The sequence below is a fragment of the Lonchura striata genome, chromosome 6 (genome assembly GCF_050655825.1).
Source record: "Lonchura striata isolate lonStrDom1 chromosome 6, ASM5065582v1, whole genome shotgun sequence".
Taxonomy (NCBI): Eukaryota; Metazoa; Chordata; class Aves; order Passeriformes; family Estrildidae; genus Lonchura; species Lonchura striata.
This window is the reverse complement of record NC_140708.1, coordinates 13,069,746-13,095,742: the sequence shown is the minus strand read 5'-3', so window position 1 is coordinate 13,095,742 and position 25,997 is coordinate 13,069,746. Positions and strand designations below refer to the sequence as shown.

Sequence of the window (25,997 nt, the reverse complement as noted above, 5' to 3'; positions counted from 1 at the left end):
ATTGCAAGAGCCATATCCAGAATTTTACACTTCAGGAATATAACTCTTTAATATCTCAGAATACAACTTAAATTCCAATAATAAAAGCAGATTCAGCACTCAGTATCCTTCCACTCATATCATCAGCAAAAAATCCACACAGAACAATGTTTTATAGAATAAATCTCCCTCTCAACAAACTATCTATATATTTAAATGCTATTCAGCAGAGATTACCACCCAAAGCTATTTCTCACCACATTTCAGTGAGATTATAAAATATTCATACAAGACACAGAAATGTTCAAGACATGCAAAAATTCACTCTCTTCTGCAGGGAGCCTTGGAAGTACAAAAATGTAACTCAGGTTGGTAGAGGACACTTCATCAACACCAGCTCAAGCTCAGCTCCCATCCTGGACAACCTGGCTACAGGAACAAACTGGGACCTCTGGAAGAAAGGCAGTAGGGAAAGTCATGAGAGTGTGGTGATAGCCAAACAGATTAACCAGCTCAGGCTGATGTGAGTACAGACAAGCCCATTAGCTTGAGATACCAAGAAAGCACAAAACCACCACCAAATCTCCAGATAAAAGGCCTCCTTTAGTTATTGCAACCTGGACTTCCTCAGGAACGGGGCAGGTACACAACCTTACATCAGTACTTCACGTCCTATTTCCTTGCCCTTTCACAGTGATCAGGACTTTAGCACATGAACTCCTTTTTACTCTAAAACATCTGCACAAAAAAGGTGCCAAAAAAGCCCCAAAAGTCCTTACAAGAAAGAATGGGTAGGTACATATATCACAATACATCTTGTAAGGGCAAAGTTCCAGCCTACTGTCAATATAAATGTAGAAAGCAAGAAAAGAACAGTTTGTATTCACTGACATTGCTGCAGCAGGTTTGGTCCTGATCCTCCTCCCCACAGTTCCACTGTCTTCCAATTATTCAGGTACCAAAGTATAAAAACCCTTCTATAATCAAGGAAAATACAAAAAATATGTCTCCTTTGCTACCTGTGTCTTCTTTCCCTACCTCTTCCATTTCCAGAGTATTTTTCAATCAAGAGGCAATATAGCATGACCATAAAAATATTACAGGCTCTTAAAAGACCCTCTTGGCTTTGGAAAGAGACTTTAAAAAGTTAAGTAATTTCTGTCAGCTTTCAAGTCATTAAAAACCTCTGGAAAAGATTCAAACTCTGTGCCTGGGAGAGAGAATTATTTCTGTAATTGAAAGAAGAACAGCAAAATGCAAGTTCTTTAATAGACATGGACTCTTGGGAGATTAAACAATCAGCTATCTTGTCAACTCAAAATGTACACTTGGGCTGCTTTATTCTGCATTTGTTGGTTTCAAGGTGAAAACTTATTATTTCATAAAATACAATTAAAGCATTTTGCATAGGAAGATCCAGATCCCTAAAGAAAAAAAAAAAAAAAACAGTGTAGACGTGGTGAGTCTTCACACAGAGATTAATCCATGGAGAGGGGAGATGGACCTGCCAGCCCATAATGAGTTTCATACTGCCTACAAACTCAATGCATCTACTTGTGAGGTGCTGTGGGTTATTTCACAGGCCCAGAGCAGTTCACTTAAAGTGACTTTTCTTATCTACCTGCCATGGTTAAGTGGCTACTGTGCAAAAAGCCATGCAAGGCAAGAAAGGTGTCTAAATGCAACGACCCTCCCAGCAGAAGACATCAAGCACAGTGACAAAATAGGAGTGAGCTGAGCAGCATTACTGGGGCATCTCTCAGGTCTTTCAATAGCTTCAGGCACTTTGCTGAATTTATTTGTCAGAAAAGTCCCTTGGATTGTATCTCTCAAGCCCAACTCTGCTTCTCTCCAGAGGGTCAGTCTGTTTCATGGCTTCCATCCCTGTCTGGGCAGGCAGCTACATAAACAATGAATGAAAAACTGAACTTTTACAATGTTCAGTGACAATTCATGGTCAATTTTAGTCATTTTAGGCTTGGGGAGGTTATTTGCATCCTTATTTTGCTGGGATTTTCTTGTGATGTTTGATTTGGGTTTTTGTCAGGCTTTTTGGTTTGTGGTTTTTTGTTGTTTGGTTTAAAATCTTGTTTAAGTTGATTTATACAGCCCTAAACAAATCACAAACCTTAATTTATCTTTTCTAGATGTCTTTCTAGTAAATGTTCTCTCTTTCTTTGGTAACTTACTGCAGTCTCAGTCTCTAATCAGGTTTGCAGTCTGGGGTTTGCATGTACAAACAGCTTGGAATTAACTGGAGCCGTATTTGCAGAATCAAAGATTAAATGCAACCATTAATGACTTGCCTGTTTTTGCTGGTTTTGCTCATTCACTGTTCATTGTCTGCAAGGCTGCTCTTGCATGATAGTGCTGATTCAGGGGACCAAAGCACTGCACCTTTACACCTTCAAATATATATGTATATAAAATTAAATTCAAGGTTTGTCTAGTGATATTGCTCCACAGAGCTTTTTATCCTGCGGTAAATCCCTGCAAGACTGACACACAAATATTAGAAAGGTTTATGGGGTACAAGTGTTGCTGTAAAACCAAATCCACTGGGCTGGGAGTTTTGATGTCTGTTCTTCATTAACCAGCAAATACAGTTAGTGCAGAGAGACAAGCACAGCAGAAGTAATTAAAGCAAAGTGCCTCATAAAAGACACTGCACAATGTTCTAGCAGAACTTCAGAAGGGCTCAGAATTCCTGTTTCACTCTACTTTTTGATATAAAATACCATCTCAAGGCCCAAATCCCTATCCAAAGAAGAGTCTTGGACACAGCTAGCACAGCCACTGCCACTCTGCCCTTTTGGCTGATAAAGGACACTCACCCCATGCTGCCTCTCCTTTAAATCCTTATGCTATCAAGGCTACAAGAACCATCAGCTACATTTTACCAAGCCTAATGACAGATTATTCAGATTCTCACACTGGCAAGAGTCAGCCCCAGACAGAATGAATCAGTAGCTTAATCCTTTCCCTTGTCCTAGGGTTTTATAGCATATATGACTCACAGCATGGTGCTTGCAGAGCTGTTTCAGAATATTCAGGTCTCCTGAGCATATTTGAGCTGTTATGTTACTGCTGGATGACTAATTCTCAGGATATTAACCTTCCTGCCAAGGGCCATGCTCAGCTGCACTGCTCTAGTTGTCTTTCCCTCATCTAACAATGATGGCCAGTGAGAATCAAACCTCTGATGAGAATTGTAAGAAGGGGAAAAAAAAAAAAAAGAATCCTTACCACCATCTCTAAGCACCAGTGCTGCTTAGAGCAGCATTTTTCTTTGAGAAAAGCAGCCACAACTTTGAGAGCACTGAGTGAGTACTGATGTATTTTGAGATGCTCCCGATTACAAAGAATTAGTTTAAAGGCTACTTTCAAAAAAAGGAAGGGGTCTAAAATGGAAAAGATTATTTGAAAAGAGGGAAAGTAATAACGGAAAACCAGACAGAATCTAATGAGATCTAAAATTAGAAGATTAAATAGCTAGATAATACCTAAACTATTAGCAAATAATCTAAAGAGGATGGAAAAGAGGAATATAGCAAAGGAAAACTAGCAAAGAGATGGGCAATTCAGAGTTAGCAAAATGTTCAGAAAAGCTTCATTTTTATCATCAGTTCATGATAATGAAATAGAGGTGAGCTAAAATGTAAATATTAAGGTAAATACACATGCAAAACAGATGCCAGGTAACAAACACATGCAAGAGCAATCTAACTCTTGCTCACCAAGCACGTGACCTACCCTATCTCTGTGCTGCACCAACACATCACTTTTTGATTCTGCCCCAGGTAGAAACCCAATACAAACAAAGGCTTTATCAGGAACATTTCTTTAAATTCTTGCTGCAGTAAATTACCTTGGTGAGGTCCTGGTGGGTTTTATCTCCTTCACCAAGACACACATGGTACACAGTGACAGGACCTGCACCCGCACTTGATCCCTGCCTGCTCCACGATGGATGTGCCTCCACTGCTGCTCCCACAGTGACTGCCAAGCCCTGACCCCAGAGCAGGGACACTTCCACAGACAAGCAGGACCTGCAGTTTCTTGCATGCCTTTCTTTTTTCCAGGGCTCCAGCCTCCATCTTTCCAGGCACAAATGGCCTGGCTCCATCTTCCTGATACCCTGCATACCTTTATGAGGTCCTCCTGAGCCATCTCTTCTCAGGATTTGCCTGGAGTTATTACTGCTTACAGTTCAAGCCAATTTTCTGAGTGCTGAGTATTAGCTCTGACAAGAAAAGTTTAATACTTTCAGTACTATTCTGCACAAACTGAATTTTCCATGTAAGCCCGAGCCCTTTTCTTCAGTTTCACAATTAGAGACCTGTAGTAGAGCTGACAAGAACAGGTAGCATTATTTAGGATCCAGATGCAAGTCTCTCCAGTCCTTACCACAGGCTTTTTGACCTTTTGGATCTCTTACCAGGTGAAAGTCCTAATCATTGCTACAAACTGGACCACACACCACAAACCCCCTCAAAGGAACATGAAACCAGGACAGTCTTACAGAAGCTCTCTCCTAACCCACTCTCACCAGCATCACCAAAGATCCTAACAGCTAATCAACATTAGTTACCATAACTGCACTGTATGAATTACCTCGTGAAGGGAAAAGAATCCCCAGCTGTAAGTTACATTAAAACACAATAAATCCCCTATCAAAGTCATTATCTGAATCACTGATGCAGTCAAGTGCAAGAGGCATCTGATCTGTAAAAGGGATTTGTTTATCAAGCAGAATTTCAAGTCTTTAAGAAGACAGCATCAGCAGCCTCACAATTTAAATCTCAACACAACAATCTCAGATATCAAGTAAACATTTTGCCAACAATTAGTTAATTTGAAGAGGCAGAATACTGAATGCAGAGAGCCCTGTTTTCCTGCTCTTTAATAGCACAAAGAGTTTTCAAAGAATTTTTTTTTCATTGCACGACATTCAATCAAGTAATTTAATAGTTTAATTTTGACCGGGCCCATGAATGTACAGCTCCCATTCTCTCCAAAGTCAAAGCAGCACCAAATTTCACTGTAAAGCTTTCTGAGGCACTGAGATGCACAGAGGAAAATGTGTCAGCTTAAAAAGATAAATGCTTGTCAAAAGCAACTGCATTTCCTGTCCATTGTTTCCTCCCCTATTCATTAAACTTATTGCACTTCTTTTATCAAAATAGAAATTCTGTCACAGCAAACATAGTCCTAAAGTCTACAGTTACCAGATGTGAAAATGTCAATGCATTAAACATGTGTGTACAAAATGCAGAAACACCAATCAAGCCACCAGGCTTTGTGTTTCTTTACTCAGTCTTTCTCTGTAAAAAATGTGCTCTAGAAAATTGAAGTGTAAATAAGAATGTGAACTACCAACACCCTGGGTGATTTCCAATAAATAGGAAAAATGAGAGGTTCTCTCTTTGCATTCAGCAAATTAGCCAAATAAGAAATCTGTTGTGATCCTGATAGAGCAGGTGCAAACGCAGGGAGGTTTCTTTACAGGTTTGGCCTCATGAAATGGTTAAAAAATAAACAAACCAAAAAATGTTGCATGTTTAAGAGTTTGATTTAATGGAAAGCATCTTTTTAAAATACTTTATTATTTTTTAATTAGGATCCCTTAAATCAGTATATTTCTACACTGAAAATAGATGGATTTTCCAGGAAGCTCTGCTGCTTTTCAGGTACTTGCTTATTTACCAGTACCTGAAATATTGCATCCATCTCTATGGACCCAATCATGGAAATTTCTCCATTATCTCAAGTTAATTTGGGCTCAAAACTTAACAAATGTCAGATGTAATTCTGTGTAGAGCACAGGATTACCTGCCTCAAAACCCCAAAGAGAAGCATTTCAGCATGTTTTTCATACTCTCCTATTCAGGACTGCTCACTAATACACTCACTTGGAAATTTTCAAAATAATTTTCAGCTATAGATTGAAACATCTCAATCTTATTTTTTTCAAGTGAAAAACAACAATTGAAAGGTATTTGTTCAACTCCTTTTCTCAGGGAACAGAAATTATCTGTGTGGCAAACGAAGAGGGTGGATGGATTTTAGCAGAGTTAGGTGGAGGCCTGTGATTTTGGTCAGGTTTCAGGCAAGACAGCAAAGTCTACAGAATTGTCTCCAGCAGCACATATGGCATCTCAATCTTCCAAGTTATAACTTGACCTCCACATTTTTCAAAGTGAGTTTAAAATAAAGTATTTTTATTGATGTAATCCATGAGATAACCCTCTGAGAAATCCAATATGCTATTGAAAGATTACTATTATTGAAGATCCCAAAAGTTCAACTAGACACTTTTCAGAACTGAATTTTGAAATTTCTTATCCTGTCATTTTATTAAGTGCCCATTGATTGAGCCTATGATGTACATCAAGCACAAAGGGTTAATTGGTGTGCATCATTTTTGCCTAAAATAATTCCAGTAGAAAAGGCAGCTGTAACAACCTATTGTGTACTCACTTCCAGGGAGTCTGAGCACATTTTCTGTGGAAACCATAACAATTTGAATGTTCCTGGCAAACAAAGACATAATTGCCCTTGCAGTCATTGGAATCAACTATGTGCACATGATGGGGAAAAAAAAAAGCATTCTAGGAAAAAAGTGTCCATTTCAGCCTCCTTAGACTGCAACAAATTACCCAAACTTAAGTCATAATCGGCTTCAGCAACAAAACTTGACAATCTTTTCTCTCACTGTTTTTTATCATTTTATTAACTCATTGCTGAAATACAGCTAAAAATTCTGTGTAAAAGTAAGGCCTTTTAAGTACTTACAGGCATTTTAAAAGCTGCCTCTCTTGTGTGTTCAGGGAGTCGGGTAAAGGAAAACCCAAAAGGAAGCAAGAAACATGGAGAAAATGGAAGAAAACTGAAAGAGGAAAATCTTCAGAAAAACAGCCTCTTTACACATAAAACTGTTGGTTGCTGGGTAGCTTGGAAAGCATTCCTGCTTGTTTACAGAAACAAGAAATACCCCTGAAAATGGGATAACTTCTAATGAAATTCATAAATCCCATGGACCAGCTCAGAGAAGGCAGGGACAGGCTGTCTCTGTGGTAGGACCAATGTTTGCAGAGTCTGGAAAGCAAAGATAATAACAATAGCAATAAATTATAGCCATTCCCAGCCTTTCTTGAGTTTATTCCTTTGCTCTGCAAACTAAGAAATATCAAATACAAATGTTTACCTCTTCATTATTTTATTTGCAGGAATTCCTCCAGTCAAATCACAGAATATAAACTGAGGGCTAGAGAACAGCTGTCTCACAGAAATGCCAACAAGCAGAGGGAATTTGGGAAGTACCACTGAAATCTAATGGAAAACCAGGCTTCTCCTACCGATGCAAAACCTCTGTTCAGCCACTCTCCGAAGAGAATTTTCCCCAGAATACCTTCTTGGCTGAGGGTGAAGAGGAACCATCCTGCCACATTCGCCAAAATTCCCTGCTTAATGCTGACACACCACAAGGAATTGCTGCTTGGTCCCCAGAGGATCAGGTGGCAGCGAGGGGCAAACACACCTTGCTCATAGCCAAGGTCACTGGCCAAGAGGGCTGGTACCTCTGGAGTTCAAATTCAACATGCACACAAGGCTTGATGCACAGGGGAAAAAGGCTTGAAGAAATGATCAGGAAGAATAGAAATAATTTATTTTCTTGGGAGAAGCAATTGTGTGCAAGTGATCTGCTTTGTACAATTAAACTCTTCTTTTTCTTGGCCTGCTAAGAAATGTAAAAGGATGGACAGCCTAACAAAATGGTTAACAGAGGGAAAGGGAAAAAATACAGTTTATTGTATTTCAGATTAGATATGCTTTCACAAAAAGACTGCTCCAGCAAGCTGAACAAAACACCATTCCCTTGTGGGTTAGATAGGAGAAATTACCTTTTCAGGTTTTAATTTTAAGCTTAAATTTATGAAACATTAATCCACGATCCATTGAAGATAGCATTTGCCAGTATAGCCAGCAAAGCAGGAATGCTTACAAGCTTTCAGAAGTGTATATTTTAAAGGAGAAAAATCATTGGACTCAGCCTTTTCCATTGTTCCCACAGTTCTCTGCTTGGCAACACTTCAAAAAGGAATTGGCATAAGAAGCTGTACAATCTGTTCTCCTTAAACAAGCCAAAGATTTGGCTTTTTTTTCTTCATCTTTGATACATAGGGACTTTTTGCAAAGGGAAGGGACAAAGCAGAGGACAGGGATCTTTTGTTTCTTTTCCTCTTTTTTTTTCTCATATACATCCAGATATAACCATTGGACAGATCAAACACCCCTCATGTCCAGCAGCCAGCCCAGCCTGTCTGACAGTGGGATATGGCACAAGATATGTTCTGGACAAATGTAGTGTTATTTCCCCCAAGCACCCCTTTAAGCTCCAGAAAACTGCAGTTAGGAGAGTTCTGGAGCCAGAAACAATGTCTTGATATTTCCAAATCTTCAGAGGAATTGTCCCATTGCTTTTCTGAACTCATGTCAACTTTTAGCATGGGGAGCATTCTCAAAGCTGTGTAATCCAATATTGCTTTTTATCAGTGCTGAACTGACCACCTGCTGATTTCATTTGCTATTCCTTAATTTTTCTATTGGAGGAGGGAAAAAAAAAGAACAAACTCTTCCCTCTTTCTGCCTCTCTCTTATATTCCCTCTCAGAAACTTCTTTTCTACTGTAAAGGCTCTTCCTCTGTATCATTGATCGTGCGGAGGTTTCAGGACTTCCTTTACACCTTCCCATGTAACTTTTCCAGTTATACCCAGAAACCTATTAAGCAGAAAGAACCAGGAGTATGCATAAGATTCTGGGTGGGTTTGACTTGTTCTAGTCTTTCCACAATATATCTAACGCATTACATGTATTTTTAAGAGAGTAATGAGAATTGAGCTAATATTTTCACCACACCATCCATCAGGGTGCTAAAATCTGATTCCTAACTGAAAGAAACAGCTCAGAATCCATTTTTTAATATGTACAGATGGGATTATTTTTCTCTTATGTTCATCACTTTGCATTTATCTACACAAAGTTACATCTGCTATTTCTTTCACTCAATGACTTCAGCTTAAATAATTTCCTTGCATTTCTTTCAAGTTGTCCTTGGTCATTAATATAGTAACATTCTTAGGACTGTCAACAAACCATCTCCTGTCTATTTAATCCACTTTCAGAATTATTTTGACCATGATTATCTTGAAGATCATATGTTAATCAGCACTGACTCAAATACAAGCTTCTCTCTCATAACAACATTATCCACTTGAAAACTGATCATCCATTCCCAGGTTCTTTCCAATTTTTTATCCATGCCATGGCAAGGACACACAACTTATGGCACATCAGTGGGCATCTTCATTCTTGAAGCTGCTTTAGTGAAGATAAATCTTCAATATTAAGGTAACCTGCATTATTGGGAATGTCCATATCCATTTGTTTTCCAGCTACTAAAAAAATTAAAACTGACAAATATGTGAGGTTTCACTGCCCTTATCAGAAAATATAAAGCTCTTTCTGCCTCCTATTGAGCCCATTTGTGCACTGTGATCTCCTTTAGAGCTTTGTCAGTGGTTCTGGTCACAGGGTCAATGGTTGATGTGCACTGACCGAGGTTCAGTTTGCACCTGAAACCTCAGCTAAAGAGCCACAAAACCAGGAAACAGAAAATACTGCAAGCACTTAAAGGGAAAAAACCAAACAGGAATTACAATCTTCCATACATCCTACCAGGAAAATAAAAAGTAAATCATTAATGTTTTCTTTTACTCTATCACTTTAACCCAGCGCCAGTGTTGCATCCTAGACATTCATTAGCCATGACAAATCTTTGATTTTTAGTAATAGACCAAGACAGAATAGCAGAATGTTAAAGGATCCAGTTGCCTTCCTTGTAGTAGTGGTGATGACATTTGCTCCTGTTTCCACAGAAACAGAGACAATAACAATTGTACTTGCAAGTAGTACCACACTCAAATACACTGTGGGCTCTATTTGCAAAATATGTGACAATGAACATCATTCTGAACAATTTCACAGGAATAAGAGATTGAAAAAAATTGCTCCTTCTAGATTGGTACTTTAATGTTAAAATTATGCATTTAGCTGTAAATGCATGTTTATCATACACATCTAGAAACTCTGTATTTTTAGGACTTGATTAAGCAGCCTGAGTTTGCTAGTACTTGTTTCATTTCTTTGATAAAACACCTTTTAAAGAATGTTGAAAGATGCTATTTTTCTCCTAACTACTGTAGTAAAACAGAACTGGAATTTTGTAATTAGTTAATTTTATTTCTTCTGCCATTAGTATAAGAATGATGCATATTACCTCTCCCAAGCAGTACAACTCCAATCAAAGATTAAATAAAATGAGAAGTATCCACTTCAAAATGCAGCAGAAAAAGCAGAGAACAGATTGTCTGCGTCCCCATTTAATTATTGCTAAGACTTTAATACCTAACCCAGAATATTCATGTCAGCATATCAAAATTCAGATAATTAGACAGTTCCAGACAGGAGATATGTGGTTTGGTTTTTCTGGGGTGCAGTAGCAGTCAGAAAAAGTTAGTTTTGAAAAACTGATTATTATTCTTTTCCCAAAATATGAGAGAGAACATCTGAAGTCTCTATTTTATTTCCAGTTTTGAATGCAATGTTTAAAACGAATGAGTCATTTTAATACCACCAACTGAAAGATCCATATAAACTATTGAAGAAGAGCTTTTGTGAAATAGATGCTGGAGAGTAAGTGGGCCACATTATCTTGATGGCTTTTAGTTGAGGCTGAGCTTTCAGCAGATCTTACCAGGCTGGGCTAATCACCCCATCCAGCGCTCACTCATCTTTGAGCTGCTGGACTGACAGAGCTGCTCTTGTCTCCTCTGTGCTGGACAGGAATGCCTTTGGCAACAGCACAGCACACATTTACTAAACAAACTTGTCTGAGCTACAGCCATTAGTAAAAGTGCGTCTCTAGCTCAGTTTACCTGGCTTTGGAAGTGAATCAACACCAGCTGAATTAAATTTCAGTTAATTAAGTTTGCAAGCATCAGCAGAAGGATTAGTGTGAAGTAACTATTCCACTCCAAGACACAATTCAGATTATCCCCTTTTGCTTGTGTCCTCACCACACAGATAAGCTATTTCTAAATCAAACACCCAAACCCTGCTCAGCTGAACCTGGAAGAATATATAATTTAGAAACACAATAATTCCATCAATTCCAACAGCTGCACCTATATGCTTAAAGATGTTCACCTCTAACTGAACTAAATAAGCCTTATGCTTATTTTGCATACTTTTCTCTCCCACTTCTGCAAAGAACTTCTGCATTACTATTCAGAGAAACCAGAGCTCTGTATTTGAGTGTTCCACTCTAGGGAGCAAAATTCCTATTACCAGCAAACTGAAAAGCCTGTCTTTTCAAGAGAAATACCCTAGTCAAAACAGAAAGTTTGGTTTCCTGCAGAGATTATTAGGAGATATCCTTTGGTCCATGCTGTGAGGCAGGTCTGATCACACCCTTACAGCCTTCCCTTCCAGCCTCACATCTCCAGGAAATCACTGGAAAGCAGTTATTGTTTTAATCACAAGCTTCAATAACCAGCCAAACTTAGGGCAGCTGCTGTACTAGAGTAAGAATAAAGTATTTATTTAAATTCTTCCACTAATAAAATCTGTTAGAAACAAGAGGAAGAAAATCTGTGTCTTGTGCAAGATTAAAGTAGAAGTAACAAAACTTATTCAACTCCTTTTGTTTTTGCAGAGCTGGAGAGAAAAGTGTATCAAATATCCAAACTTTTAAAATGTATTTACCCAGTGAGGAGCATGAACTTAGGGAAAAAAAAAATTCTAAATGCTAAGATCAATTTTTTAATGGAAGAGAAATCAATCTGTCCCAACCCTACTGGAAGCCACAGTCCTGTGGCACATGGTGGAACTCTAATGGATCTTCTGGTGCCCATGTGTCCAATCAGTCTAAATTCCCAAGTTTTTAACCATGCCTCTCTGTGGCCAGGCTGGTTCTGCCCTGGCAGGCTCTGGTTTCCTGGAGCCAGGGGGCTGAAGCACAGCTGTAACACTTGGGTACTGTGCAACCATCTGTGCAGCCTCGCAGCAGCTGTTCATCTCAATGTCCTCAGAATGCAGCACTGATGAGCCTTTTGACTTCTGCTCAGCAGGTGATAAGAGAGCATTTTACCCCAAGCTGTGGCCCAGATGTATTGGACACTAAATTCATTACTTCTGTTTTGTTTTCAGTTTAGACTGAAAATTAATAAACGCTTCTATTTGCAATGCATCAGCTCACTCAGCTGCCACAGGATTTTCTCTGTGGCTCCTTGCAGTCACTTCTGAACACTCAGCACAGGGTCATTCATAAACCTTCAAAAAATCTCCTTTGGCTATTTTAAGAGTGAATTTTCTGTCTGCATAGGAAAAGGCCTGTATTGATATCTGCCATCTCCTCTTCCCTTTTTCTCTCTCCAAGCTTCCAAAGCTGACTTTAAGGTGCTATCCAAAACAGAAAGCTCTCACTGCTTCACTAACAGGCATCTCTGTTCTCTCCTGCTATTGCCCAAACGATTTTATTCTCATTTGCATATTTATCTTCCTATTGCACATAATTGTGTGTCTAAATGGTTAATGCAAGTGTAATAATGCCAATTGCCAGCCTTCCAAAGTTACTGCAGTGACACGGGTCAGTGACTCACCTCCTCTTCACTGAGCTGACTGTTAGAAACTCACCCTGTTAAGCTGCAGGAGAGCAAAGGTAAACCAGGCAGTGCCCAAAACAGGACCTACAGAGAGCAAAAACAGCTGGGAAGGCTGACCAAGTAATTTTACATCAACAAAAAGAAGTGATTGGTTACACAGTGAGACTCTGTGCCATGAAAAATCTCACTCCTTCGTGTTCACTCTACTCACTGCTCCTATTTAAACCTCAGCATTTGCTCTGCCTCTTTGGTTTTCCTGTTAATTGCAGAGTGGTTTTCCTGTTAATTGCAGAGTAGAAGGTGAGAAAGTACTACAATTACCAGTGCAACTAGAGATAAACAGGTTATCTACCTGAACACTTGAAATCTGCAGTTGAAGCACCAGCCAAAGGATGTTACCTCTAGTTTCAGACTTTCTTCTTTATCTAGGGAGGCAGTAGAGTCTCCAGAGGAATGGTGCAGAGGAGCTGGCAGTAAAACCAAGAACACTGGGCTAGAGGAGTATGAGGAATAGCAGATTTGTAGAGCTCAGTGGCATGTGAAAAACCTCCAGGAAGCATTCAACTCATTGACATGATGTGCACCAACAGCTCATGGCACTCAGGAACAGCTCTGTGACAGCTCCAACAACAGAGGTAATTTTCAGGGCAGAAAGGAGCGACCACAGGTCAGAGCACAGCCTGAAAGGCAGAGGAGCTAAGGGTCCAAACTGAGCACAGGTAGCCTTAGGAGACTTTCTTTCAAAGGATTCCAAGGCATTCCATCTGTAGATGAAGCCCAATGCCTTCTGACAAAACAATTGAGCAATTCCTTAATGTGTACAGAAGACAGATAAAGGACTCTCCTCAACACAAAAGCTCATGAGGACAAGAGGTAAAATAGAACAGTGTAACAAGTGCGTGCACACACTCAGAATGTGTCAGAGAAATTTCATTTATTTTCATCAGAGTAAGGCAGAAGAGAAATACTCAGAGCTGTTTGTAGACCCCAGGTAAAATTGACAGTTCTGTGCAGGTTTATTGGCCAACACTTAGGTTGTCCTGATTACCAGAAGATCTTTCAGTCTATTCCCCTTCCCATGAGGAATACCAGAAAGGCATCATTATGTCATTTCACAGTTCATGGAAATAAATATATTGTTTCTCCTCTTGAAATCCTGTAAAGACCCAACAACTAAGCAAACCTGATGTCAGAATTTAACCACAGGTGTGACAAAACCAGCTGGTCTCAAAGGCCACCTCACCTTTAGCTGACAATCTGTTTCCAAATCCTGTTCCGATTTAACACACATACTTTTCATTTTCCTATGTAAGATGCCACAGGAAAAAAGAGACATCTGTCTCCCACTCTATTTGAATTTAGGAATTGGAAGCCTGCCACAATTCTCATTTTTACTAAAAGAAGTAACAACAAGATAAAATCTAGTGGGTTTAAGCAATTTTGGAAGATGCAGTAGTAGGTAAGGAGATCTTTGGAAGCACAACAAAGATGATGTTTTTGAAGCAGAAGGTCTTGTCTTTCACTTCTCACTGCTGAGAAGATATTGCTCTAGGAGAGACAATGCATTAGGAAAGGCAACTCTTGGATACCTGTTGGGAATACAGGGACACAGAGCAGCGTAATAAGGTCAAGTGTGAGAAGTTTTCTCCCTTCTGGAGTGATGAATGGGATCACAACTCTTATTTTGGGCTAGGCTCAAGGTTCTCAAGCCCTAAGGTCCATGCCTCAACACACAACCACAATTCAGTGTGAGAAAAAGTTCAGAGACATCACTCAGATGTTCCTACCCTGGCCCAAAGGACAAAGCTGAACAAAGTTTCTCTGTCAGCTGCTCCCACTTCTTAGATAAGTAAAACTTAATTCTCTCTACATAACCCCCACCTTTTGTCAAAACACTCATTGCCATATTTTACCTGAGCTTTCACCTTCATCCAAGACACTGACTGGGAGAATGCAGAAAAACACCCAAAGAGCTTCCTTCAAAACAAAAAATCCTGTTAGCATAAACCACGATGGCTAACAGACAGCCCAGACCAGAGCACAGCACCTGCAATGTGCTTTCCTGGATAAACCCATAAGGATGAGGGCAACACTGCAGACAAGACCATGAGAAGCAGAGTGAAGCCTGTCCACAGAGAGACACAAATATGAACCAGCCACACTCACTCTGGGGGAGCGACACTGTGCTCTGCCTTGCTGCATTCAAATGAAAGGGAAGCAAAAACCTGCTGGAGGAAAAGTTATTCTACTCTGCACCGATAAGGGCTTAGTGATTTAAAGGCTCATCAGAAGGACACTGCTGAGGTTTTGAATTGCCTGTTACAAATAGAGGAAGCTGTGATTTACAAAGATCCCAAAACTTGCCTGGATGGGCTTTGTTTTATTGTTTTGGTGATTTGCTCTTTCTGTTTGTTTAGTTGTGAGTTGTTTGCTTCAAGCCAGTAGGAATTTAGTTTTATTAGTTATTTTAAAATAATGTTTTGAGCTTTTTTTTTTTTTTTTAATCTGATACTTGAGCTGCGGTTTTTTTGTCTCTTTGATTTGGTTTATCTCTTGCCTCAAAAAAAAAAAAAAAAAAAAAAAGACAGCCATACTTTATGCTTTACACAGCCTTATCTTGCAACCTAGTATCTATAGAATTTACATCCTAACCTTTTATACCAGCAACTCTTGAGTTATCTCTTTGCCCTTTACTTGACTTTATTACACACAGCGGGAACAGGATGGATCCAAGAGGTGTTTTATGCTCAGTAAAAAAAAATAAATAAAAATCACATATTTTAATCTGCCATGGGTCTCATTTCACATCACATGCAATGATTTGGACATTTCTTATTTTTTTATTCAAAACTGCATAATGTGAATAATCCACTGACTTTCCTCCCCACCCACCCATTACCCACCACCAGGTAATTATGGTCTAATGGTTCTGATACACTGAGCGTGGCTGCTGAGCACACTGACATTCTTCACAGGCTAAAACTGCTTCTGTGAGGTTAAATCCTGCCAGTTTAGCTCTTGGAAGCAAGCCCCACTGCACATGTAGGACAGGATTACCACCAGAGGGAAGGGGGAAAAGCTGTGCATTAGACCAGGTGGGTCATCAATGTGCATCTCTCACAAGCTTTATTAGAGACACAGGGCTTCAGGAAGGCTCCACTGCACCTCCTGCAAGGATTCAGTCTCTCCAACTCCAGCTTCCCCCTGCTGGGGCCAGAACAGCACTTTATCTTCCATTTGATGTGCTCACAGCCTTCAGGTGGAAGGCAGCAAAGTGACCAAACAGATACTCTGAGAAGTACAAATTCTGTGGTGGTTTGACCTTGCTTATCAGTGGAAGTGCTTAGGCAGATTGTGACTGCTTGATTCCAAATCCACCTGAAGGGGAAACAAATGGGATCCAACAGTCCCAGCCTGGCAGTGAGATTACATCTGTACATAAGGTTGAGCATGAAAGATAACTCAGTGGGGCTTTCTTTCCAGACTACATAAGAACTTTGATTAAGCACTGTTTTATTATTTTATGTTTTATTATTTCAGACATTACCTTGGAAAACTGCTAGATGGAGCTAGAATATACACATGTGCAGTACTATGCTAATACAGGGGGTTAAGCTGCAATCCTGGTCCCTGGAATCAGCCTCTGCTGCAATAGCCTTGTGACTGCTTGTTGTATATAAACAGAGAGCTGTGTCCAGGATGGCAGAATCTGATTTTCTCATGCTTTGCAGGGAGTGAATGTAGAGAAACACTCAGCTGGACTCACACCAGAGCCAAGGTCAAGGCAATTGACTCATCCCACACTGCTCAGTGAGAAAGTTCAGGGCACAGTTCTGCACACATTTAACAAAGATACAGCTCTATGGATTCTGTATTCCCAAAAACAAGCCACTGTGCATAAAAAGAGTATCTTCCAGAGTACACTGTGCTCTTTCTAAATGCAAATATTCTTGGAAAAAGGAAAAAAGTGGCAAAAGAAGGAAAAGGGAGATAAAAAAAAGGCAACCAACCAAAAAAAAAAAAAAAAAAAAAAAAAATCTGTTCCTAAGCATATTTGCAGCAAAGGAGAATTTGTTCAAGACACCGAAATTTTCTGCAACTAGTAACTGTGTTACCAGTCTAGCTAATATATTGATTTTTGAATGGTTTGTATGGGGAAGTTTAAGCAGGATATATCATAAATATATGGGATTATAAATGAGAGATGCAGTTAAAAGGAAGCATGAATACAGAGGAAGTGTCACTGGAGCAGTTAGGTTTACATAGTACAGACTTGATCCATAATACTAGAGCTTTCATATGGGAAAAAAAAATATATAGACATTTTAAAATGGTATTAATACACTTGATTTGTAGGATTAATGGTTAAGCATGTGGCCACTGAGGGAAAGGAAAGCCCCAAGCAGACTAAGACCAGCTTTAATTACTGTTAATCTGCAGAGACATTCACATCAGAAATATCACCCTGGCATTTTCCTGTTTACCAGCTGCAGATCAAGCTCTGTAACATTTAATCTTTGTAAGTACTTGCCCTTTGAAAACCTCTCCTTCCCTCAACAAATCACCTCCTGTGTTCCTGCCAGCATCTCCTGGCTATTCCCTGCCTGGGGAGCTTTCCTTCCAGTTGGAACTCAGAATGTCCCTCAGACATTTTTGGAGGTTCTGGGCATTTGAGACCCTGGCAGGCAGCTGGAAACAGTTGTGATTTTGGGTTTGAGTTGTGGAATGAGTTACCAACTTTGCAGGAAGAACAAGAAGTCACAAAAGTTTAGATATTATAGTAGAAGTAGTTACAAAGTAGAGGGAAGAATTTTTTAGCGTTGTACAGGGGGGTTTTTGATTTGTACATGGGGGTCAGAAGTTTTAAGATGGAGGGATTTGAGCCTGTCCTGTCCTCCCTCTTTCTTCTTCCTTACCTCCATGTTCTTGGTGATGTTGGCACTCACAGATTGATTTAGAGTAGAAAGGCACTATTTAATATAGGTGCTAGGCATTGGGGAAAAACTATAAACATGTAACACATAATGTCCCATACAAAAGAGAGCAGCAGCCCTGGGCGGGGAGAGAAGAAGCAGTCGGGGTCAGAGAGGATGTCAGGGTGTGTGTGTGCCTCTGCCTGAGCTGTGAGCAAACCACAGCAGCCCGAGAAGAAAATCTTTTAGATAACTTGCAATAAACTGCCTTGAGACCAGACAACAGAGACTGCTGAGCCTTTCTTTGGAAGCTCAGGTTGGAGGAGAGACTTTCCCACCACACGGAGCCACCCCTAGGGGTGAGCTCCGGCACCTTCCAAGCTCCTCTCTCAGCTCTGAAGCTTTTCCTTCCTGGGAGGGGAATATCAGCTTCCCCCTGACAAATGAAAACTGTGGGAGCCCAGGGCACATTCCTGGGATGGGCACTGTGTGTCTGGAGCAGCACCCAGGGCTGCCATTAAAGACCAAGCAGAGCACCCCAGGAGCTGCTGAGACCCAAACACCACCGGGCCAGCCTAGAAGCACAAAAGCTGGAGCTGTTTTGTTCCTAGATAAAGCAACATTTGCACCACCTCAGCCAAGAAACCTACACTTCATCATTGGCAAGCACCACTGACCACACTGGAGCGATGTTTACCCTTCAGGCCAGCAGCATCTGAGAAACCTGACAGCTAATTTTGCCAAGCTGCTGTATCCAATAAGTTGTAGTGTAAATTGATTTGTTTTCAGCCTCTTATGTTTGTGTAGTTCTCCCATATGCAAGAGTTTTTCAGCAGAAAATTTCAGGCTTTCCCGAAATCTTCCAGAATAAAAAGTCAAATAATAACAGAAATTATAAAGTGAATTCACTTCTCAGAAATAATAGTGCAAGATTAATCAATTTCCTCGTGGAAAGTAAGCCTGTCATCACACATCCCATCTCTTGCACTCTTTCAGACCCCTAAGTAACCAGACCCACCTCCACAGGAGTGCTAGAAATTCCAGTTATGCTTTGTGCTTTCCAAGAGCAAAATTACACAGATCCACTTTTGCTTGACCTTTCCTTTTCCAACATGTTATTTAACATTTTTTGAAGAAATCATGTATAATAATGATAAAAACATCCATAAAGACTTCTTTCTATAGGTCTTTCAACTCAAGATTTTATAGTAAGTCTGTATAACATTTCTAAGAAAGCAAATTACTGGCATTGAGGCACTGAATTTATCAACTTCTTTTTGTACTTTCAGCATGAAGCATAAGAGAAAGTTTTCATTTCCTGGAGGGAAAAAAAAAAATAGTCTGAGTTGCCATTTTGCTACTTGAAGTAAGGATTTCTTCTTTGCACCAAATTAAAAAAAAAAAAGGGAGAAAAAGCCTGTAGGAGTAGCACAGTTCATCTAAAAATCATATTAACTTTCTTTACTCTGTGACACTATTATTATGTGCAAAACATCCATTAAGAAAGGTTTTAATTCTTTTTCCTCTGAAAAAAACAAACCCCATTTGTTCAAACAAGTCAGATTGAGGATTCAGGCAAAGCATTCCAGCACATTTCCAGCTCCTGTTCCTTACCTGTAGTTGTCTGTGCAGTAATGCTGTAACCACCACACCCAGCAATGGCTGCTTCCTATAGACACTTTTTAGATAAATGGCTGCACCTAGAGAGAGATGATCCTTTTAAACACAGAAGAGAGCTCTTAAATACAAATAAAACATCCAAATCTGGAGGAGCACAACCCTTGAATAGTCAACAAAACTTTCAACACTTTAAATGCCCAGGCCACACAGCTGATGAAATTAGTACTTGATTACCTGGTGTTCCAAATCAGCAGATGAGGTTTAGGTGGCAGGTGGAAGAAAATCAAGATCACCTGATGCTCATCAAATGAAGCTGCCAATTACCCAAACAGTTCTCATACGAGGTTAATTCAACATTAATGGCATTAATGACATTCACATGTCACTCATTTTGGTCAATTCTGCCCAAGTTACCTCATCATTCACTAAGCAAAACTTCTCTTGCTCCCACATCTGTGCACACCCCATGGCTATGCTTCCAGGTAATTAAAATACAATAATAAATTAAAATAAAATGTAAATATTCATTTTTCCAATGCAGACTCTCTCTACTCCTCCTCACAGTTTCTCCTAGAAAAAACCTGAACATGGATTTAACAGCATTATTAGGCTGTAAACATTATACCCTGCCAGGCATTACATTTCTGCTGGCTCAGAAGCCTACTGCCTTGGAGAGGACATTTCCCAAAACAGCTCTCTCCAAATCCATCAGGAGCTGGAGATGCTGGCTTGCAGGCAGCAGAGAACTGGCTGTATCCTGTGTGCCAGGAGTCAGTGCTTAAAGGGAGCTGTCTAACCAAGGATGCTCTGGGCCTCACCAGAGGCTGGCACAGCCCTGTGCAAAGCAGTAATTTCCTTGTCTCTATGAACACATCAGGAGTCCTACTGATTCTGGATTCCTCCTCTTCCCCTATCCCACTTTTAATGCCAACTACCCACTCTCTTTTCCACACCATGCAAAGAAATTTGCTTTCTCAGGTCACCACCCTCCAAATCCTGCCTCCCCACTCCCCCAGCAGACAGACCAGTAGGAATTACTTATCACTGGGCAATATGTACCTGTAGGTCTTGCAAATATCTGACAAAAGCTGAAATATCCAAGTATCGAGTTTGGTGCTCTCTTGTTTTCTTGCAAGAAAACATCATGTATTTTTCCACTCTGACAGCAGTAAAAGATGAGGCAAGAAAGGATGTCATGTTATTTTCACTAAAATTTTCTTACCCTAGTGCTTATGCCATAAATGTACCTACTGCTCTATCACTAAAGTTTATCTTGCTGAGAAAAGTTTCCATAACAGCCATAGGATTCATAGGGGAAGTGTATGGTCTGGATGGCAGCAGCCCCCAAAGAGATGCTGAAAGGCCAAATCACCCCCTTCAGGCACTGACTCAGAAACACAGCCCGAGCTGCAGGAGGAATGCTGGAACAGTGGAGAAGCTCTGGGATGTCAAAGGATGGCAGATGTGTGAGGGATACAGACTGAGAGGCTGGAAAGGCTGAGAGCTGCTGCCAGTGCCCAGGAACAATCTCCTTTGCACAGGAGGGGTCCCAAGGGGCTCTGCAGTGCACCAAGGGGACAGACCTCAGCTGCTCCAGACCACCCCATCCTCAAGAGCAGGAAAAGTGCCTGGAGGCACAGGGACAGAGACCAGGGCAGCTGCAGGCTGGAGAGTCCAGTCCAGACATTCACCATCCCTTGGGTGCCTGCAGCTCCAGCCTTTGGTTCTCTGGCTGGAGCTTTCACACAGTGTGGCTTTGTGACAGCTCTGTCACATCAGCCACCACAGAAAAGCACTGACTTGCCATAAGGACCCCCTGCCACACTCAACCCCCCACCACTACAGCTTGGGAAAGGGAAAAGAACTCAGCAACACACAAATTAATTTGACAGTAACCTTGAGAGGGTTTGGGGAATTCTGTGCCTTGCCTAATGGCTACAGAGGGACTTTTTGCACTGGGATTTTGTATAATCTAACTGTTTGCTATTTAAACAAAAAATAATCTTTCAGAGCCTGCAGCTACCTCAGACTGAGTCCCCCTGCAATTACAAAAGTGATTGTGTTTGAATAGCTTTCTCCTTCACTACTCTGCTTCTCTCCACTCTGGTGACTTCTACAGGGAAATCAGCCTCTGGACATCGTGGGTAGATGCTCCAGGCATTATTGGATTGCCCAAACCTCAGTATCTCAGCCTCACTGCTAGTGCTAGTCAGGGCAGAAGAGAACTGAGCTGTTGTAAAGAAGGGCAGTTGTTTAGACACCTCTGAGAATCTTTGTGCACACTGGAAAAGTCTCTCCACATTAGCACTCATAACTAGGAGTCACTTAACCTTTGACTGTATAACACAGTCAAATTCCATGATATATTGGGTTGCCACTGTAGAAATAATTAAGGAAGACAATGCAGGAAATAATAATTTACACTGGCATGTCAGCAATCCCAAGTTCTCAGTACGTTCTACAACTGCTAATGAAAAATAGGCAAAAGAGAAGGGGTTATGTGATTAATGTTACAGTTCTGCCCAGTGCAAAAATGTCATAGAGGGAGGGCAACACCATTCAAACCTGTCAGGAGAAGGGAGAATGCCTGGGGTAACCGAATGCACCTCTCCCTTTGCTTGGCTTCATTTTAAAAAGGTGTGGGGCTGTTATAATTTCATTCAAGCTTGCAAAGTTGACTGTCCTTATACAAAGAGCAATTATACACACACCTTAAGCACGAAGCAGCACAATAATTAAATGAGTAATTACCTTCCCACTTTTAAGCTGTCATGCAATTAAACTTAATTAAACATTCTCTATACTTCACTAATCTTATACAAACAGAAAAAGGTAAGAAGGGTGTGGCAAAGAAAGGGCATTTGGCAGAAGGTTGAGCTTATTATTCTGTCTATAATAAAAAATAACACTCTACAGTCAGCTCTAGGTTCTCATGTCATTGCCTTGCTCCTGGCCAGAAGATAACCTGGTCTGAGCTGCATGAGCAATACACTGAGACAATTCCACACGGTTTAATTTTGGGTGGCATTCTTCTACATAACATTGCAAAATGCTCTTCAAAAGAAACAAGTCTGAGGAAAGGGAAATGCTGGCATTTTAGAGCAGGAGTAAAGAATTCTATACAGAAAAGCTGGTCCAAATGTAAAACAAAATATTTAATGCAGACACAAGTCCAAGGTTTCTCTTTTCCCCAGCAGAGGAACTATTGTAGACACACAATAGAGGAAGGGCCAAGAAAAGACATGGGAATTTTGTTCACAAGGAGACAAGACAGCTGTGATGCAAGAACAGTTGTGAACTTGCCCCTGTCCTGGTCTGAAATACAAATAAACTTTGTAGAAGCACAGACCACATATTTCTGCTAATTATTTATTCATTCCCAGAACACTGTATCACATCTACTGTCTCTAGCTGCATGTTATGTTAAGTGACAAAAATAAGACAAAAAATTCATTCTATCAAGTAGCAATGATTCTGTCTTCCACTGCTCCTTGAGGCAAAGGCAAAAACAGGCAGCAAAACAGGTACATGTAAAAGCAAAAGTGACCAAACTGTAAATATAATGTTTAACTTCAGGTGTCCTCAGATTTTGGCCCACCCTCATAACCCACACGTGTGCACCCACCTTTCTACTCCTTTTCTTTGCTGCTGAGTCCTGGTTCCAAATGCCACAGAGGAAATTTGAGCCCATCACAGCAAAACACAGCTGGGAAATTCAGATTTGCCCTTTTCCACCTTTATTTCTTCCAGCAAGCAGAGCAGCCGCACTGAACTGAAATCTGACAATATTAGGAGAGGGATCTTCACATGGTTTGAAGCTATCAGCACAATGATGGGACAAAGGATGCTTGAAGATAAGGTACTATTATTAAAACAATGGAGAAAAATTCAATAACAATATTGAGCAGCTTTCCAAAACGCTGAGTCTGTCTGAATGCTGAGAAACTGAAAAATGTTATGGAAATCACCACACTACACACCCACCCCTGCTGCCCCATACTATTTATTTACCATTGCCTGGTGATAAACTGCAGCTGTGGTTAAAGTGTGTCAAGGAAAGTTTTATGTTTGGTTCTCATTCCAACTCCCACAGCAAGTAAAATATCACAGGTTGATAAAGTCTAAAACACAAATTGTCCAAAACACAGCACTGATTCACTCTATTCCAGATGAAAGCAGGACAGAAGCATTTATTTCTGGAAGATGATACTGGTTTTGATGCTTTATAGGCTGAAACAAATAAATGAACATGTTGAAAACATTGGAAGTGCAGCATTTAGGAAAAGACTGTGTTAGTTTGCAGCCCAGGCAACTGTTTTTGGCTGCTTTGCTCCTGCTGTCAGCCCTCTGTGCCACCAGAGGTGGGCAGGGCCCTGCAACCCCTGCCAGGAACACAGTGCCAGGGCCAGTGCTGCAGATCCCTTGCTCCATGGCTGATTTAGAAGCTGAGGACACTGAATCCAGTGCCAGTCCCTCACAGCTGCAGGGAGCCTTCAGGAGAGCCAGCCTCAGCTGTGTAACCCAACCTGACAAGTTCCAAACGATGTTTTATTTCCTGTCTGGGTCATTATATCATTTTGTTAATGGTCCAGAAGTCAGCAGTCCTCTATAGGTGACAATGATTAAGTGCTCTGTGATTTGAATTCAGAATCAGCAACATAGAAATCATATTAAAGTTATGGTTTCTGCCTTGGGATCCACTGCCCCACCCATCCCACCATGCCCAAAAAGGAAATTCCAGACCAGAACTTGTCCACAACTTATATACCCTTTCTCTCCACAACTAATATACCCTTTTTTTGCCCTTTGATTTAGGCTCTGGTTCATAATTATTGATTTTCACTTTTTCCTCCCCCTGCTTGTTTTGTTTCCACAAATCTTTCTGTTAGATTTGGTAGCATTACCTCAAGTCCTGCTGCTTTCTGACACAGAGGCAGTGCACCTCCTTCCAGCCCCATGAGTGAGACTTCCACCTGCTACTGAGGAGCTTTGTTCAGAGGGACAACTTCCATCTTACCTTCACTGTGGGAACAAAGAAAACAGCCATAAAACTCACTTCCCAATAGGAATGCTCATGACACTACTGTGGGACAGCAATGTCAACTCACCCACACCATCCTGCTCTGGCTGACATCCCCAGCCCAGGCTAGTTTTAGCAGATCCAGAAATTATGTGATCGTTTCTGTGCCACAATTTTCCTTTTGCATGGTTTCATGATGGTTCTGACATATTTTACTGCATCAGAAATCTCCCCTCTCCTGGATTTACAGCATGCAGGGAGCGAGGCACAGGCAGCACAGGGTTGTGTTTAATGCTGGGGAAGCTGCCCCAGGGATGTGTTTAACTGTGGGAGGTGATTGTCTCTTGCTGATGGGCTTAAAAATACAGTGGGATTTGTTATTTGCTGGATTTCGAGGAGCACTGTTATTTTCATCAGCCAAATTTGTAATATCACTGAAATACTTATGGAATTAACAACCTGCTCACACCAGACTCAGCATCAGACTCACTCTTCACACTGGCTGCTCCCTCAGGATCGCTCAGAAGGCACAAGCAGGTTTCATTAAAGATATATTATTGTTTTCAATTGGGCTTTCACATTACTGCTCTGATAAGCACAAGAACTCTCAAAATTAGAAGCAAAAAATATAGAAAAAGTAAGTACAGGAGGAATCTTGAGCTCCTCTAGGTGTAATTTCCCCCTCAATGCAAGGTGCTCTGAGGTCAGGTCAACAGCTGAGCTTGCTCTCAGGATAACCTATTTCAACATTTTACCACCTCATGATCAATTTTTCTTTCCTAATAACTAATGAGAATTTCCCTTGCTGTGATTTTTCTCCATGCCTTTCATCCTTTCCTTAAACACCTCCAGGAAGATGTTGGCTCTGTCCTTTGTACACTCTCCCTGCCATTACACTGTAAAATAATCTTTTCATAACTGAGCCCACAGCAAGGCAGACTGAAAGAACCCTCAGTGCCACTTCCATCTTTACAGTGAGAATGCCATCCTGCCACCTTCATCTTGGCTCTTATGTATCTCTTTTCCACTGCACATATAGGCAAGGTCTGGTCCTTTTGACAACTCAGACAACCTCAGGTCTTCGGCTCTAACCAGTACAGCTACAGCTCTACACGTTATATATATATATATATATGTGTGTGTGTGTGTGTGTGTGTGTGTGTGTGTGTGTATACATTATATAAATATGTATATATATGCATGCATGTTATGTATGTATATATATATATATATATATATATATATATATATAGGTATAAATTACCTACCTGACTTTGTAACTTCATAATTAATAACTGCTCTAAACATTGAGAACATTGAGAAAATAGGCAGATATGGATATGCCCTGCTGGAAGCAGCCTCCCTGCCACTTTAACAAGTAGAAAAACAGAGTAATTATAACCCCCTCTAGCTTCATTCTGTTGCAACAACAAGATTATTAGCTGCTCTCACAATCTTCATTACTTCAACCATAAATATGGAACTGAAAATAAGAAAGAAAAAGGGAATCACTCGGCTCAGGGACTACTTCTTGGCAATCAATACATTCTGAATAACCAACAAAACTGTGGTCTGTAAGAGGTAGTCAAGTCTCACTGTCCATCTTCCTTTAAGCACTGATGTTCACAATGGTGCCTCATTTAAAAGTGTTCGTTTCCATCAATGCTGGAGCTCAGCTCCACCCTCTTTCCCCAAAAGAAAAGGAAAAGGGAGCAGACTGAGGCAGACTTTGACTACAC

At 40.5% G+C, this 25,997-nt stretch overlaps 1 long non-coding RNA gene across 2 annotated transcripts in view; it reads right to left on the bottom strand.

Annotated features, from left to right (window-relative positions):
• The window catches only part of LOC146767033 (uncharacterized), a 144,172-nt gene that overhangs the window by 106,140 nt on the left and 12,035 nt on the right, over positions 1-25,997 (bottom strand). For both annotated transcript variants that reach the window (XR_014956111.1, XR_014956112.1), the window contains exon 5: positions 19,233-24,260. This is a non-coding gene — a long non-coding RNA (uncharacterized LOC146767033). The remainder of the gene's footprint in view (positions 1-19,232; positions 24,261-25,997) is intronic.